Here is a 15,043-nt window from a genome sequence, read left to right as displayed (position 1 = left end):
TTTGTATGTGAAAGATGGAAGCTGGAGTTGTGGAGGTAGCTGCATCTGTCTGTGGGTTTCTTGTATATAGATGTTTGTATACAGCCATCACTGATTGAGACCGTGGTGTCCAAAAAATTGACTTTTTCTGGGGAGTAGTCAATTTTGAATCTGACTGTTTGTTTAAAGCCTGGCACCGTGACACCTATCCTATATAATAATTCTCACCTCCAACGTTCTGTGCCTGGGATGAAGCCACATTCTGAGGTGGTCTGCTAGGCTGTGTAGATCACATGATGTCAGCAGCTGATCGAACCAACAAGTGACACGCGCAAAACAAAAGAGGCTCGCGACTGTCTGCTGCACTCCACAATCAACAGCTGGCATGCGCAAAAAGCTCGAGACGGCCTGCCGCCCACCCGAACTTGCCACGCTCGCAAACCGCCCTCAGAACACTTCCCAGCTGAGCACACTGCCGACCTCCCAAAACTCAATCCCAAAACTGCGTCCACCCTAAACAGTCTGCTCTACAGACAACACTGCCGGCCTACAGAAGCACCGTGCAGAGAGCACACTGCCAACCTCCCGAACCGCACTCACAAAACTGCGCCCAGCATAAACAGTAAGCTCTGCAGACAACAGTGCCGGCCTCCTGAAGCACCGTGCCGAAAGTGCCGCATGCCCTCACAAAAAAATGCAGGTTGCCCTCACAAGTTTGCGACCCTGCCGGAGTCCAGAACCTAACACGCTCAGCGAACGCACTGCAGAACCACCACTGACAGAAGAGGCAACTCCTGCTGCCATGACCGAGGCATCTGACAGGCAGCTGCGAAATGAAAACGAAACTGTTCAGGGTAAGTGTCAAAAGTGCAGCGACGAACGGAAGGGGGGGGGGGAAGAATTCAGACAGCTGAGAATTGGAAACCAAACTCTTTAGGGTAAACACACACACACACAGAGTTTGGCTCACTGAAGCTCTGTCACACACAGACACTCTCTCTCAGACACTCACACTTGCAGAGTACAGACCTGTGGTGAAGAGGTGCTGGAAGGAGAGCTGCTGTACCCTGTGGCTGCTGAACAATGCAGAGGGGAAGGGGCCCCCCTGCAGGAGGGCCCCAGGCTGAAAGGCCTAGCACACTTGGAGCTGAGAAACACCATGAAGGGGAGGCTTCCTCCACCCGAGCCCCAAGCATGCAACCAAGAGAACCAGAAGAGCCCAGGCCTGTGCACGGAGGAAGGACCAGAGCCCAGCAGCGCTTGCTGAGGAGCCAGCTCACCCTGACTGTAAGTCCTAGCCATAACATTCCTAAGCTGGGTGAAGAACCGGGGGCAAGAAGGCAGGGCCCAGGTTCCACAGCGGAGTTCTCTTCATGCAGTATCAGAGGAGAGGTGGAGGAAGATAGTAGCAGAGTGTCTGAGGAGGACGTTAGTGAGGAAGAGGAGGAATCCAGGCCTAGGGCCTGGCAGAAGAAAGAGGCCCAGCAAATGACTCCTGAAGAGGTCATTAGATCAGTGAAGAAAATTAATCGAGTATTCAAAGTTGTTAAATCGCGACAGGATTGTGAAAAATTACAAGAGGACCTTACGAGACTGGGAGACTGGGCGGCTAAATGGCAGATGACGTTTAATGTGAGCAAGTGCAAGGTGATGCATGTGGGAAAAAAGAACCCGAATTATAGCTACGTCATGCAAGGTTCCACATTAGGAGTTACGGACCAAGAAAGGGGTGTTGTCGTCGATAATACGCTGAAACCTTCTGCTCAGTGTGCTGCTGCGGCTAGGAAAGCGAATAGAATGTTGAGTATTATTAGGAAAGGTATGGAAAACAGGTGTGAGGATGTTATAATGAAGTTGTATTGCTCCATGGTGCGACCGCACCTTGAGTATTGTGTTCAATTCTGGTCGCCGCATCTCAAGAAAGATATAGTAGAATTGGAAAAGGTGCAGCGAAGGGCGACTAAAATGATAGCGGGGATGGGACGACTTTCCTATGAAGAAAGATTAAGGAGGCTAGTGCTATTCAGCTTGGAGAAGAGATGGCTGAGGGGAGACATGATAGAGGTATATAAAATAATGAGTGGAGTGGAACAGGTGGATGTGAAGCGTCTGTTCACGCTTTCCAAAAATACTAGGACTAGGGGGCATGTGATGAAACTACAGTGTAGTAAATTTAAAACAAATCGGAGAAATTTTTCTTCACCCAACGTATAATTAAACTCTGGAATTCGTTGCCGGAGAAAGTGGTGAAGGCGGTTAGCTTAGCAGAGTTTAAAAAGGGGTTGGACGGTTTCCTAAAGGACAAGTCCATAAACCGCTACTAAATGGACTTGGGAAAAATCCACAATTCCAGGAATAACATGTATAGAATGTTTGTACGTTTGGGAAGCTTGCCAGGTGCCCTTGGCCTGGATTGGCCGCTGTCGTGGACAGGATGCTGGGCTCGATGGACCCTTGGTGTTTTCCCAGTATGGCATTACTTATGTACTTAGAACGTGAAATAGAGGTACTGAGGAAGCGGCTGAAGCTAGCAAAAACTATGTGTAACCTGGCTTCCACTGGATCACGAGACAAGTATGTTAAGGGAGTTGAAGCACTCCAGAAGCAGCTTACAGCAAAGCAAAGGCAGCTGCAAAAACTAAAGAACTGCAGAGGTAATCCCCTTCGTGAGGTTTTCCTGAACAGGGAACGCATGCAGCAGACCCAGACGCAGTCCCAGATCCAGCAGGAAGCAGAACCCAGAGACACACAGGACTCCGTGGTTCCAGACACCCCAGAGGCTATGCTGGAAGGGACAGCAGGGGAAGAGAAACAGCAGCAGCCAGAAGGAGGAAAAGACAAGACTGACACAAATAATTCCCAGTTATCACCAGTATTTTATTTCTTACAGGATTCTCAAGAGCTAGGTGCTCCATCCACTTACCAGCCTTGTGGAACTGGGGCTCCTAGTTCATTTGTGGCAGGCACTGTAGATAAGGAGGAGCTCCAGCACTGCATGCAGCAAGAGAGCCTGGCAAGTTTGGAACACAAAAGAGCTATGAAACTGAAAACATTTCAAAAACATCCATTATACTTAGAGAGCTGGCAGGCAGTGGTGTGCTGGAGCCGGCTCGCACCGGCTCGCAAGAGCCGCTTGTTAACTTTGCTCGGCTCTTGCGAGCTGGTTGTTGAAACCCGCGAGCTGGCTCTCCTCCCTCCCTCTTCCCTCACATCACCGACCTGACGAATTCTTCAGGGCAGGCAGTCTTGCCTGCCCGCTGCAAGTGCTGACTCTCCCCCGCTGGCGCTGCAGGTTCGCGCTTTAAAAATGGCCGCCGAGACTTCCAGAGGCAGCCTCGCGAGACTTCGCCCTTGTAAGTCTTGGCGGCCATTTTGAAGCGCGAACCGGCAGTGCCAGCGGGGGACTAAGTCAGTGCTTGCAGCGAGCAGGCAAGACTGCCTGCCCAGAAGAATTAAAGGAGTCAGATCGGTGACGGGAGGATAATTCTATTAACAACTCGGGAGGGGGTGGCAGGGGAGAGAACTAGGGAGTCGCTGGGCATGGGTGGATCATGGAGGGGAGAGAAGGGTCGTCCCTGGGCATGGGTGGATCATGGAGGGGAGAGAAGGGTCGTTGCTGGGTATGGGTGGATGGAGGGCAGAGGAGAGGAGGGTCACTGGGTATGGGTGCATGCAGGGCAGGGGAGAGAAGGGTTGCTGGGTATATAGGTGCATGCAGGGCAGGGGAGAGGAGGGTCACCGGACATGGGTGGATGGAGGGCAGGGGAGAGGAGGGTCACTGGGTATGGGTGCATGGAGGGCAGGGGAGGGTCGCTGGGTGCATGCAGGGCAGGGGGAGAGAAGGGTCGCTGGACATGGGTGGATGGAGGGCAGGGGAGAGGAGGGTCGCTGGACATGGGTGGATGGAGGGCAGGGGAGAGGAGGGGAGAGAGAAGAAATGCTGGACATGGATGGAGGGGAGGGAAGAGTGAGGAAGGAGATGAGATGAGGGAAAAGGAAGAGAGGAGAAAAACTGCATATGGATGAAGAAAATAGGCAGAGCATGGGGAAGGGGGGGAACCCCCTGCAACCGAGATAAAGACCACGGAACTGGGAGGAAGGGGGGACCCTGCCACATAATCTCATTCTCACACACACACTCGCATCCAGTCACTTATATCCCTTTATATCAAACTAAAAAAAAAAGAAAAATGCTAGCGCCCGTTTCATTTGTTTCGGAAACGGGCCTTTTTTACTAGTTACAAATAATACACACTGCTTAGTTACACAACACAATTTGCCCATAACAAATTTAAAATTACAGTATTTAAAATTACTAATCAGGTTGTGGAAGGAATCTACCGGTGAAATTCACCTCCACAAGTATTAAGAGCTAGTCATCTTGAGCCTTATTCTGTTGTACAAGGGCAAATAAATGTTACAACATGCAAGTAGTAAATCATGCTATATTAATTTCTACTTGTAAACTATCTGAGTATGATAAGCTATCCAAGTATAATAAAAAAAAACTCTTTATCATATTGCAAAATAATAAGCTAATTAATGTCAGTTCTAATACATTTTGTTTTGTCTAAAGTTTCAGCATCAATAGCATTTATTATCTCTACACTTGTACCAAAAGCTCCTAACAATGTATCATGCTAAACTCATTTTACTCTACAATTAAGGCAATTAAGAGTACTACAGTTTTTACACAGGTCTTCATAGGTGTAGTGTTCACACAAGAAGAATATAAACATTTGCTAGTGGTGTAAATGTCAACAATGTCCGCATTTTTTGGGTCAACAATGCTGTATTGACTGTCTCTGACTTGTGCAAGTCATATTAAACTCATTCATGTGACAGGACTTCTTTCCATATTTGAGTGTTGTTGACAGTTGCCACAGAACATATCTAGCTAGTTGAACATGTGTAAATATCTTGTTGTCAGATTTCACTCTGATTCTTCCACTGCCAAATCAGCTTGCCTTGACTTTCGGTGGTAAGATGTAGTCGTCCACCGGGGGTAATGGCAATACCCAAAGACACCATAAGAAGGATTACACTGATTCTTACAATGATCTATAAATGAAACATATTAACAGATTAATTACTCTCTAAGATAACATTATTCGTTGGGACATGTTCATTTTTCCCTGCCCAGATCAGAGGATCAGGATGGTACTGTCCGCCCCTAGGGCAATAATTTCAGCAGGCTGTGGGGGCCCATTTTCTTGGGTAACCCACAACTTTGCGCCTGCAGACAGATTAGTGGATCCAAAGCCTTTATCCCCTCGTGTGGTAAAGGTGGTGGGTGGATCCAACTTCACAATTCCAGATTGTAACACAGGTAAAATTAATAATTAAGCAATTCTATCATTAGCCTGAATTAACACATCATGCGTACTTTGGTTATTAAGTATAACCCTTACTTTTCATTGATAGTCTGTATCAATCACCCCTCCCAAATTATTTGAATATCTCTTTGTAACAATTTAACCATTTGTACAGCATATAAATCCAGCCCTGCTGCTCCTGGAGTGGCCTTGTAGGGCATCATAGCTCCTGCTGTAATTTCCCAATATCCTAATTGGTCATGTTTGATAGTCAGGACTTGTAGATTAGAAGTAACCATTCACATTAGGGGTATTTCTGCCTCCCCAATAGGCCGATACCAAATTTATTTTCCAATTCTTTAATGATCCCCCTATTTTACATATTTGTTGTTTCAACAGACCATTCATTTGTTCAATTAAACCTGCTCCAATATATATTATGGTCTGAAGCATATTGTTACCAATTAACCTTCAAAAATGGGAACCATTATCAATTCTAGGTGGCCAAGCTGGGCATGGGAAAGCAGTGCCATCCTCCCCTTTGCATACCAAATTAGTTAGAGGTGTGTCTTATCTGCTGCATTCCAACTTGTTTTTGTATCTACAAGACAAGTTACTTTCGGTCAAGGACAAGATTTCAGAGTGTATTATCGGACCAGGATTGAAAAGCAATCCCTGAAGATAACACTTAAACAATCATTTTCAAACAGAATTACTTCTAATCAACAATACAGACCCCAAGTGCACTGGTCAATCAAGACAGAGGTGAAAAACAATCTTTTAAAATTCACTTCCATTACAGCATGTTTGAAACAGATCAGGTATTCTTTTAGCACTGAATATAATCAGTAGTTATTAGGTTTGTTTAGTTTTCCAGTAGGCACTTTGATATTTTAGTACCCATTGCAGTGTTTACAGTGCTGGTTTCAGTACCCCTGCCAGCAAAGGTATTATTTTTAATACATGGGGGGGGGGGGGTTAGATACGTTGACCCCCCCCCCTCAGTCTTCCTCTGGGACCCCCAAAATTGGAGGGCTGGCTATGCCCCTGCCCTAAAGACTACTATGAATACCGTGCCAGCCAAGGGCAACACACCAGCAAGGTGCCAATAATGGATGCAGCACGGTTTTGTTGAGGTCCTTAGAAACACTGCATCTAAGGACCTAATTCATGCTTATGTCCTTCCATTCACCATGTATACTTGACCCACCCACCATTATATTAAGATTTTTCAGAATCTAAGGGACTTATTATTGGAATGCTATCACAGATGAGAAATTTCTCCTGATATGCAAAATATACTACTACTACTACTTATCATTTCTAAAGCGCTACTAGACGTACGCAGCGCTGTGCACTTGAAAATGAAGAGACAGTCCCTGCTCGACAGAGCTTACAATCTAATTAGGACAGACAAACAGGACAAACAAGAGATAAGGGAATATTAAAGTGAGGATGATAAAATAAGGGTTCTGAACAAGTGAATAAGGGTTAGGAGTTAAAAGCAGCATCAAAAAGGTGGGCTTTTAGCCTAGATTTGAAGACGGCCAGAGATGGAGCTTGACGTACCAGCTCAGAAAGTCTATTCCAGGCATATGGTGCAGCAAGATAAAAGGAACGGAGTCTGGAGTTACTGGAGGAGAAGGGTGCAGATAAGAAAGATTTACCTAGTGAACGGAGTTCCCGGGGAGGAATGTAGGGAGAGATGAGAGTGGAGAGATACTGAGGAGCTGCAGAGTGAATGCACTTATAGGTCAATAAGAGGAGTTTGAACTGTATGTGGAAACGGATAGGAAGCCAGTGAAGTGACTTGAGGAGAGGGCTAATATGAGTCTGCCTGGAACAGACTCCCCGAGCCCATACACCATGTGCCCTCCCTGCCCATCTTTAAGTCCTTACTCAAAACCCATCTCTTCTCCCTTGCTTTTGGCGCCTAACCACCTTCCCCATTCATGATACACTGACTACACTGACTACATAGTTTGTTACCTTTAGATTGTAAGCTCTCTTGAGCAGGGACTGTCCTTCCCCATGTATTAACTTGTACAGCGCTGCGTAACCCTAGTAGCGCTATAGAAATGCTAAGTAGTAGTAGTAGCATAACGACACTGGTGGAATATTAGTCGTGCAGCTGAATTTTGAACAGATTGAAGAGGAGAGAGATGGCTAAGTGGGAGACCTGTGAGAAGCAAGTTGCAATACTCTAAGCGAGAGGTGATAAGAGTGTGAATGAGGGTTCTGGTAGTGTGCTCAGAAAGGAAAGGGTGAATTTTGGTGATATTATAGCGAAAGAAACGACATGTTTTAGCACTCTGCTGAATATGTGCAGAGAAGGAGAGGGAGGAGTCAAAGATGACCCCAAGGTTACGAGCTGATGAGACAGGAAGGATGAGAGTGTTATCCACAGAAATAGAGAATGGGGGAGGAGGAGAGGTTGGTTTAGAGGGAAAGATGAGAAGTTCAGTCTTGGTCATGTTTAGTTTCAGATGGCGCTGAGACATCCAGGCAGCAATGTCAGACAGGCAGGCTGATACTTTGGCCTGGATTTCGGCTGAGATTTCTGGAGTGGAGAGGTAGATCTGGGAGTCAACAGCGTAAAGATGATACTGAAACCCATGGGATGAGATCAGAGTATCAAGGGAAGAAGTATAGATGGAGAAAAGAAGAGGTCCCAGGACAGATCCCTGAGGTACACCAACTGACAGTGGGATAGAAGTAGAGGAGGATCCACTAGAGTATACACTAAAGGTACGCTGGGAGAGATAAGAAGAAAACCAGGAAAGAACAGAGCCCTGAAATCCAAGTGAGGACAGCGTTATCAAGGAATATGCTGTGATCAACAGTGTCAAAAGCAGCAGATAGATCAAGAAGGATGAGGATAGAATAGAGACCTTTGGATCTGGCCAGATACAGATCATTGGAGACTTTAGCAAGCGCTGTTTCAGTTGAATGAAGGGGACGAAAGCCAGATTGAAGTGGATCAAGAATAGCTTGAGATGAAAGAAAGTCAAGGCAACGGCGGTGAACAGCACGTTCAAGTATCTTGGATAGGAAAGGGAGGAGGGAGATGGGGCGATAGTTGGAAAGACAGGTAGGGTCCAATTAAGGTTTTTTAAGGAGTGGTGTGACTACAGCATGTTTGAAGACATCAGGAACAGTTGCAGTGGACAGTAAAAGATTGAGGATATGACAGATAAAAGGGATGACAGTAGGAGAGATAGTGTTAAGTAGATGGGTGGGAATAGGATCAGAGGAACAGGTAGTTAGTTTCGAGGAGGAAATAAGATGTGTAGTTTCCTCTTCAGTGATTTCAGAAAAGGAAGAAAAGGAGGCAGGGGTTGGAGGGTTGTGAGAATGGCCTAAAGGAAGGAGAGGTGGAGGTGACCTGGTTGAGAATTTAAGTATAATCTTGTGAACCTTGTGTACCTGCTGAAGACAGAAAGGATCCATTTTAGTAGTCAAATCAGGTCCGCATACCACAGACAATCTGGGGCTATGAGAATTATTCAATAGATGGGCCGAGGAGGGAAGACATATAGTAGATGTGTCTCCGGCCAGGGCTATAGTAGAGCATCGATTCCCATGATGGCATGATGGCTGAAGAACTTAAACACTTTGGCACTCCTTTTCATTGCCATCAAGTCCAGAAGTGGGGAACCCCATCGGTCCACTATCAGCTGAAACTCCTACCTGGATAGTTCCCATTCTCCCAGGTCCATGTGGAAGTCCATCTCCACATTCAAGAACCCCTTGATGTGAACTGCTGCCAAGCAAAGATTTTTCTCCATCCAACTCATGAGGGACAACTGTGGGTCCCGCCTTGCTTGTTGATATAAGCCACCGCTGTTGCATTGTCGGGGAAAATTTGGACCAGAGCCTCCATCAGAAAGAGAATGAAGTTGCATAAGGCATTCTGCACTACCCTGAGCTCCAAGCAATTTATCGACCACCGAGATTCCTGTTCCATCCAGGCACCCTTTGCCAGACAGAACTTGTAATGAGTTCCCCAACTCGACTTGCTAGCATCTGTTGTCACCACCTCCCACTATGTTATCGGAAATGGAGCTCCAAGGGTCAAATTCCTAGGCAACAACCACCACTGCATACTCTATCTGGCAACCGGCATCCAAGGAAAATGAAGGCCATACTTCTGTGACAACTGAGAGCAGCGGCTGAGATGAGATTCCAGTAACAGCCGAATATGAGCCCATGCACATGGCACCCCTTCTATTGCTGACAGTCTCCACAAAGCTTACCAAAGATGAGAAAGGCTCTCCAATAAATGTCTTTCCTTTTTTTTTTTTTTTTACGGTGTTTGTGCTGGAAAAGGAGAGTTCCACAGGAAAACAGGGGAGAGGTGAAGGGAGGGAAGAAGTAAACTCGCAGGGCAACAGAAACAGGGATCTGAAGACCTCGTGATAAGACTCTGCAAACTCAAGCCACCCACAAAGCTTAACTGGGGACCAGCTGACCAACTGGACCAGGAGCAAAGTACTCATAAGAAGAGCCTGAAAAGTGTGTCCATCCACCTGTTGAGATAGAATGTACTGCGGAGCTGGACTGGATGCCAAAAGAGATATGTCTCAGCTCAGTTCTCTATCTCAACCTGCTGGTTGATAAAACACAACTATCCCACAGTTTCTGGAATATTGGGAAGCTACAAAATAGAATATTTGTTTTTTGTTTGGATTCTACTACAGTATACACTCATATATAATTTGAGAAATTTTGACTCCAAAATGCCTTTTAAAAAAACCCAGAGTTGTCTTATCTATGGGTCAATTCCCCATATTGGCTAAAAAATGTAATCACACCCCAACCCCATTTTCAGGACAATCCTGCATCTCCCCCTCTGTCAGCCACTCAATCCCACCTCCTCACCCCCATTGTGTATCTTCAAAACTTATCTTCTTTACAGCACGAGCAGAAGCAGTGCAGTGATACTCCTAGGTTTTCTGTGGCCTGCCTGCTCACAGAGAAACAGGAAGTTGAGTCACAGGGAGCAGGATAGATCAGAGAGTGCACTCCGGAATACACCACAGGCAGTCTAGGTCTATCGCTGTACTCCTGTTGCTCTATATGGTTTATTGAACTTGATATACCACCTTCCAAAATATACATCAAGGCGGTATATCAGGTTCCGATTAGTTTGAAAGTACATGGCAAAAGGTGTGGGAATTGACATGCTGAACCCGCGGACTGGCAGAGAGATGCCAGACTGTGCACCAGATGGGGGGAAAAGGAAGAGATTTATTTATTTCACATACTTGATATATCACATGGGGCCTCAATGTGGTTTATAAAAACAAATTAAAAAACTAGGACATAGAAGAAAAAGAGAAATGGAAAAAAGAAGAAAAAAGAAAAAGGGAGGAGGGAACACCGTGGAGTGAGAAGGGGGAAAGGGAGGAGAAGAAGGAGGAGGAAGAAATCAGAAAAATCGGGCAAGGGGGGGGGGTTATAAAGGGGGCTCAAATGTAGTTCTAAAAAGGTGAGTTTTTAGCGGCAGTCTGAAAGATGCAATGGTGAGTTGATCCTGAATCTGACGTGGGAGCTCATTCCAGAGTTTAGGACTTAAATAGCTCAAAGCAAAATCTTGGGTACTGGTGAGATGGATAGAAGAGGTAAGGAAAGAAGATTATTATCAGTTGATCTAAGATAACGCAAAGGAGAGTAGGAAATAAGATACCTGATCAGATAGAGAGGGGCAGAAGGGGACCTAGATTTACATACTAACAGTAGAATCTTGAATTTTATTCGGGAGGAAATAAGAAGCCAGTGTTCAGAAATCAGAAGGAGTGACATGATCAAAACATTGTGCATTGTGAAGTAATTTGACTGCTGTTGACTGGATGAGTTGTAAGCGTTTATACTCTAAAGGTAGGCCTGCAAGAAGGGAGTTACAATAGTCCAAGTGAGAAATAACCAGTGCATGTATAAGTGGATGTAAAAATGTGGCAGGAAGGATGATGTACAGCAAAAATCTAGCTAATGAGAGGGAAGGATAAAAGGGAAATGATGTTGGACCGGGAGGTGGAAGGGAGGGAGAGAGAGATGCTGAGCCAAGTGAGGAAGGGAGGTGGAGATCCTCAACTTCTACATGGGTCACAACATTTTTAGCTATTTTTAGTATTATAGCTGCCCTCGACTTACACTTGTATGTAAGTCGATCTCGTGTATACCTGGTATATGTTACATGGTTTTTGCTAATCTTAAATCTTATTTTAATTTTACCTATGTTTTTTGGTCTGGCTGTTATTTGTCTTTATTATACTGTACTTATTGGATATTATTTTTATTTCATGATCTATGTTCTATCATTTGTTTGAAGTCCACAAGGCATTTTCATAAATATGAAAAAATAAAAATTAAGTTTCATACTCACCTATTGAAAGTGTGTGAATCTGTTTGAATGTCTTTGATTCAGGATCAGCCATGATGGGGAAATCTTCCTCTTGTTTAATGCTCAGTGAGAACACAAATGTTATAACTGGAAGGCCTGTGATGAGAAAGGAAACAAGAATTCAGTGAGCCCTGATAAAATTATATCAGCAAACAGAATTTAAGTTTCCACATGTTTGATGCCAATGGTCCTCCTTCTGTGATCTGAAAATGCAAAGCCCTTTAACTTCAAAATATGTACTTTCTCATGGTGGGGTCTTTCATATTTTCTTTCCCCTCCCATTCACAGTGCTGTATGAAATAATTCTAATCTTCCTTTTTAATCCTGAATATTACGTCAGGATTAAAATTGAAAAACCTGTCAATAACAAACAGAAAAAAAAACAGGAGTTATTTTTGACTCTAGGACCCAGTGAAAGATACAACTTCTGCAGGTCTGGCTGTGTCGAGTCTCACCTACCTTTTATATATTATTATAATAAACTTGATTTTGCTGATTTTACATTCATCGTCTCCAAGAAATTTTTTGAGTCATCTTTGCTGTTTTTTTTGTTGGCTATTTTTCTGCAAAGACTGGTTTCTTCTGTTTTGTTTGTATCGAGCAGCATCTTTTGCCAGACCTGCAGAAGTTGTATCTTTCACTGGGTCCTAGAGTCAAAAATAACTCCTGTTGGACTTGAGATATCAGAAATTAAATCCTAAAATTTAGGGACCTGGAATCTGGGATTTTTCATGCTGACAAAATGGCAGGACCCATTAGTAAATGTTATGAATTATACATCCATTAGAATTGATATACTGCAATTAATACTGAAAGATATGCTGATCATGTTTACACCCTAATTTCTAAGTCAAGCTTAGCATGGATTTTCTTATCTTCTAAGATTTTGGGATTGATGGACCTTTGATCTGACCCAGAACAGCTCATCTTATGCTCAAGGCAAGAAAATAATAAATCCTGCAATATACAAGGGTGGAGGGCACATGATAAATAAACATATTTACTTTATGATATCAGAATGCCTGAAATCTCCCTGATGATCTTCTTGCACAAACTACTTCTGCCATTCTTCCACACTTTCAAGAAATAAGCAACATTACTGAATGTGAGTGATGCTTATGTCCAGGTAACAGAGTAAGGGTAGTTACTGCAGATTAAGCCGGTTTGTATAATCTCCTTACTATCTGAAAATTGAAGATCTGAGTGCAAAATGGAGGATGGAGTTGGTCCAGAGGGCTGATACTAAAATGGTCACTGGTCTTTATCATAAAGCATATTAGGATAGACTTAAATGTCTCAATATGTATACTTTGGAAGAAAGGCTGGAGAGAGGAGATATGATAGTGACATTTAAATACCTATGTGGCATAAATGCACAAGAGGCGAGTCACTTTCAATTGAAAAGAAGCTCTGAAATGAGGGGGCATAGGAAGAGGATAGACTCAGAAGTAACCTGAGGAAATACTTCATCACAGAAAGGGTGATGAATTCGATTTGTGAAATTGCCTCCTAGTGGAAGTGGTGGAGATGAAAACAAGGGGCATAGCTACGTGGGGCCACGGGGGCCTGGACCCCCCCTGCCAACGACCCTCTCGACCCCCCCCTCCCGCCTTCACCGTGGGCTACTTTGCTGGCGGGGGACCCCAATCCCCACCAGCCGAGGTCCTCTTCTTCCCACGAAAGGCTTTGTTCTGTTTCTGACATCTGACATCAGACTCACAGAAACAGAACGAAGCCTTGATCTGCAAGGCTTTGTTCTGTTTCTGTGAGTCTGACATCCTGCACGACATCAGAAACAGAACGAAGCCTTTCGTGGGAAGAAGAGGACCTTGGCTGGCGGGAATTGGGGCCCCCCGCCAGCGAAGGTAGGCGACGACGGCGGGTTGGCAGCGGGAGGGGGGGTCGAGAGGGTCGGCGGCGGGAGGTCGAGAGGGTCGGCGGCAGGGGTCATGGCGGCGGGGGGGGGGGGGGGGGGGGGAAATATGCTCCCTCACCTCAGGCTCTGGACCCCCCTCCTGCCGAAGTCTGGCTATGCCCCTGATGAAAACAGTACCTGAATTCAAGAGAGCTGTTTGAAATTCATATAAATAAACAAATAAAACAATTTAATTCAAGAAAGCTTGGGACAAGTACATAGGATCTCTAGGGGAGTGATAGGAAGAACAGATGGCATGGATGGGCAGACTGGATAGGCCATATGGTCTTTATCTGCCTACATTTTTCTATGTTTCTATGTAGGAGAAATTTAATAGACTGCAGAAGCAGCTAACTGCAGAGGCCTGTAAACCACAGCCTCTGTACAGTCAGTAAAAGAAACTACCAGTCACAGATCCTTAACTCCAAGTTTCGGATTCTGCTCTTAACCTGGGCAGGTTTGAAGAATGAGTTATAAATTATTGTGGTAAAAAGCTTAATTTCTGGGGAAGCAGCCTGGAAAACAGTTCTGCCACTTCTTTTCAAAAAGAGTTGCATGGGGACAGAAATTTCACCCATCCCTAACTGTCCCCACTGAAATCCTTGCCATACCCACTAAGATCCATTCTATACTCACACATTTTTGCAATTAATATGTTCCATCCCCACTGGACTCACAGATAAAACCTCTTGCTGGAACTTCTGAGGTTTTGTTACACTATTGAACTGTGATTAATTAACTTTTTGTGACAAAAGTGAATTATTAATCATATTTATTTTCTACTTTACATTTTGTGCTTTTTTTTTTTTTTTTGCTTTTAAACCAGCAGGGACTGTCCATCTAGTAATTTCAGAGGAAAAAAATATTGTTGTTTTTACATCTTCTTAAACTACAGGACATTCTCAAAGACCCTATAGAAAGACTACAATCTCCTACCTGGCAACATGAAAATGCCCGAGGTATTTTCAAAACCTCCTTTAGCCTCCCAGGAGTAAGAAAATGTACACTATTTTATCATATTCTAAATATGCTTCTCACCTTGCTCACAGCACAGTCAGCCAAATTTTACACTATTTTCTTCCTGCACCAAACTTCCCACTCTGCAACCCGCAGAATACTGTCATTCATCCTTCTCCCTAATCCTTTCTTCTGCGATCCGTTTTCTTTTCTGCCCAATAAACCTGCTCGCTCATTTCAAGCATCATTCTGGTTCTCCAATAGCCTTTCTTAATGTATTCCAAGTCTCATTCTGGTGTTCCAATAGCCTCCCTCAATGTGTTTCAAGCCTCACTCTAGTAGTGTCCTCAGACTACATTTAGCAAGGAGGTTGCACCACCAAGGAGGTTGAAGGGAGCAGATGACAAGATGACGTCAAAAAGTTGAAGCCACTTAGGTTAACCTTTGTTTCCTCTTCCCCGCGCACCCGTCATC

General features: G+C 44.6%; 1 long non-coding RNA gene across 1 annotated transcript; it reads right to left on the bottom strand.

The window, feature by feature from the left end:
• Positions 1-3,971: 3,971 nt before the first annotated feature.
• LOC115458001 lies at positions 3,972-14,816 on the bottom strand. Its single transcript, XR_003940019.1, has 3 exons — positions 14,651-14,816; positions 11,680-11,793; positions 3,972-5,040 (listed from the first exon to the last, which is right to left on the bottom strand). It is a non-coding gene; the product is annotated as an uncharacterized LOC115458001 (long non-coding RNA).
• Positions 14,817-15,043: the final 227 nt, after the last annotated feature.

The sequence above is a fragment of the Microcaecilia unicolor genome, chromosome 14, assembly GCF_901765095.1.
Source record: "Microcaecilia unicolor chromosome 14, aMicUni1.1, whole genome shotgun sequence".
Taxonomy (NCBI): domain Eukaryota; kingdom Metazoa; phylum Chordata; class Amphibia; order Gymnophiona; family Siphonopidae; genus Microcaecilia; species Microcaecilia unicolor.
Note: the sequence above shows the minus strand (reverse complement) of the source record. Positions and strands in the feature narration are given on the sequence as shown.